At 47.6% G+C, this 3,328-nt stretch overlaps 1 long non-coding RNA gene across 1 annotated transcript; it reads right to left on the bottom strand.

Moving 5' to 3' along the window:
- Positions 1–1,875: 1,875 nt before the first annotated feature.
- On the bottom strand, positions 1,876–3,328 carry LOC117059436. The gene is made up of 2 exons (XR_004427907.1): positions 3,256–3,328; positions 1,876–2,076 (listed from the first exon to the last, which is right to left on the bottom strand). It is a non-coding gene; the product is annotated as an uncharacterized LOC117059436 (long non-coding RNA).

Raw genomic sequence — 3,328 nt, 5'->3', positions numbered from 1 at the left:
GACCCAGCAGATGGACCCGGCGCAGGCGGCGAGCGCGCCAGTCGGAAGCGCCTCCTGGGTCCCAGCGCCGACCCGCCATCGCTTAGAACCCCCGGGGGAAGGTTGTAAAGACTCGGGAGAGCCCAAACCAGGATTGCCTGCTCAGCGCAGGGGGGGTGTTGAGTCGTCGTCGTCGTTGTCATCCTGTTCCTTTAAGAGTTGCAGAGAACGGAGATTCCCCCCCCCCCCCGCGACGTGGCTTTTCCCACCACAGCGCTGCAGTGCTGGGAGAAACAGCGTCTGACAGAATGCTCCCTTCTATGCAACTCTTTTAAAGGAACAGGGGATGCGTGCGTGCCAATTCCAGTTTGACGCCTCTTTGGGAGGGGGATTCACGCATCGGAGGAGCTGCGGTCTTTTCTCCATGACAGATAGCGCCACACTAAATCAGCTGGTCTTTCTGGTGCCAAGGGACTCTTTCTGTCGTGGAAATCCAAGACTTTCTGTTTCTCCTCGTCGCTTGGCCGCCTGCGCTGATTATGTTAAGGGCAGATTCCCCCTTTTCTATGCTGGGAAAAGCTTCGCTTGGAACACTGTAGAGTTCTGGTCTCCACAACTCAGACAAGATGTTGTAAAGCTTGAAAAGTCGTCGTCGTCGTCCCCACACAAAATGTGCTTTGAGCTTCTTAGTTTAGGAGGAAAAGGTATTTGGTGCGGGGAGCATGGTAGAAATATATAAACATATGCATCTTGTGAACCTGGACAGCGATAAATTTGTCTCCCGATCTCATAACACTAGGTCCATGTGAAGCTAGATGTTGGAAGATTCGGAGCAAACAAAAGGCTAGCTCGGTCAGTAGAGCCTCAAGCTCTTAATCTCAGGGTTGTGGGTTCCAGCCCCACATTGGGGAAGAGACTCCTGCATCACAGGGGAGTTACAGAAGATGACCCTCGCGGTCCCTTGCAACTCTAGGATTCTATGATACTTCTTGAACAAAGCATACCATAGTTAAACTTTGGCATACACTCCCACAGGAGAACACCAAACTGGATGGCTTTAAAAGTGAGTCGGACAAATCCATGGAGGAGGAGCATGCTATTGGTGGCTAATGTTCTACAATCAGGCTCTGCTTCCCACAGGCATCTGGTTGGCCACTGCGAGTACAGGATGCTGAGTTGCCATATACCCTCTTTTTCCAGGACAGGTCCTCTTTTTCATGATGAGAGTCGTCATCATAGATGTGATGGCCTGGGACTCGGGCTGAGACTCAGAACCAGAGGAGGCTCAGTCCGCGTCTGCTGCAGGCATCAGCTGAACCTAGTCTGGGGCCTGATCCTGAAGAGCCTCAGTCTGCTCAGTTTCCCCTGCAACAAGCACCAGCTGGGCCGAGACAGGGGCCTGAGCCTGTCCTGGCTCCAGTTGCTGAGGATACCTCATTGCCGTCAGCTGGGCCATCAGAGGCTGAGGCGGCCCCTGGGACTAGTAACCCTCCGGTGTCTCCTGAGCTGCAGAGACTCGGGGCTGAGAGAAGGAGGGACCTGAGTACTTGCAGGAGGAGGCAGGGTGGTGAGTCATGGGGGGATCTGACTGGTCATTACCTTGGCAGAGATAAAAGGGTGGTCAGATCCTGGGGTTGCAGGAGCAACATTCCTGCTTGTCAGATCCTGCCTGTGTTCCTGTTCCTGACCCTGCCTGGATTTCTGCCCTGCACCCTGCCTCGACTTTTTTGGACTGACCCCTCATCGACTCCTTGGACCAGACTTGGACCTCGCCTCTTGCATTACCCTTGGGACCAGCACAATAGAGATCCATAGTTAAAAGTAGAAGCTGGCAAATGTGTCCTTTTTTTTGCTCTTGAGAGTATGGCAACCCAAAGACGCTTTGTCTCAATCCACAAGCAGGGCTCTTCTTTATGGTCTCTCAAAATATCAGTTGCCAGGGAGCAGAAATGGGGAGAGGGCCTTTGTGCCTATGTTCTATAGGCATCTGGTTGGCTGCTGTGAGAACAGGAGGCTGGATTAAATGGCCATTTGGTCTGATCCAGCAGGGCTTCATTCTGTCTGTTGGGCAGTTGTTACAGGAACAAAGACATGTTTCTGTTAAAAAATAAAGAAAAATGTGGCACTTTAGCCTGCTGTTTGCTACAGGAAACATTTATTGGGAGGAATAAAAATAGCTATTCAAATTATTAAGTAATGTACTGTACTGAAATATCAACGCTTCCCAATGGGTAGCAGAATATGTTGCTGCAAAACAATAGAGTCTTGTGGTACCTGGAAGACGAACACATTTATTGTGGCATAAGCTTTCATGGACTAGGGCCCACTTCACCAGATGTATGACATGTAAGCCTCACTTAAATTTCACACACCCAAACTCACTTAAGTGGGGGTGGGGAGAGAAAAAGTTATAAGCAGTGGGATTAAAGGGAATTCTGCAATTCTACGATTCTATGACTTCACTCGGAGGACTCATGCAGTGCTGAAATGAAGTGAGGAAGAAGACACAGCCTTACAGAACCTCACAAAACATGCATTGTGGGCCTCAGCAGAAAGTTCCTCCAGCACCAGCTTCTGGGAAACAGTTTTTCAGCAGATGAGAACAACTGTAGCAAAGTTGCTTCAGTTCCCATCCTGAACAGCCAGGCTAGAGAAAGCTACTGTGGTTTGTGATTCTGAAATCTGCAGAGAGGCTTAAGAAAACTGACTGGATCACACTTGTCTGCATGTCTTCTCCCAGTGCTGGTCATTCAGCAGGGTGATCAAGGTGTTTTCAGAATGGAACCTAGTCTCGAACCCAGATTAAAATGGATCTAGATTGGGGCAGCAAACCCACAACCTGCCTAAATATTTTATTTTAGTTACATCCCTAAATTATTTATATATATATATATATATATATATATATATATATATATATATATTACTGCCTGCTTCCTTGCTTTGATACTGTGACACCAAAACATTTTTCTGGTACTCGAAACGCCCCCATTTGTCTATTAATTAAAAAAAAAAAAAACTTAATGTTTTATTTCACCTTACTGCTTCACTGAGATGCCAAACATTTTCTGAGGCCCCCTAATTTGTCCATTTTTAAAAATGCTTTTAATTTATTTTTAAACTGACTACTCCTGCATTCCTCTTGATACTATTGTTATGTGAAAATGTTTTTGTGGTCCCCAAGTCCCCCATGTGCCCTCTTAAAAAAAAAAGGAAAGCTGATGGTCTAGATAATCAGCCCAATCGAAAAATGTATGGAGTAGTACAGCTGCTTACCCCTTCAGCACTTTCTCTCCCCTTGAGACTTGTGTTGTGATCCTTACCACTCTGTTGCCCTTTTTGCTGCCTG

The sequence above is a fragment of the Lacerta agilis genome, chromosome 14 (genome assembly GCF_009819535.1).
Source record: "Lacerta agilis isolate rLacAgi1 chromosome 14, rLacAgi1.pri, whole genome shotgun sequence".
Taxonomy (NCBI): domain Eukaryota; kingdom Metazoa; phylum Chordata; class Lepidosauria; order Squamata; family Lacertidae; genus Lacerta; species Lacerta agilis.
Note: the sequence above shows the minus strand (reverse complement) of the source record. Positions and strands in the feature narration are given on the sequence as shown.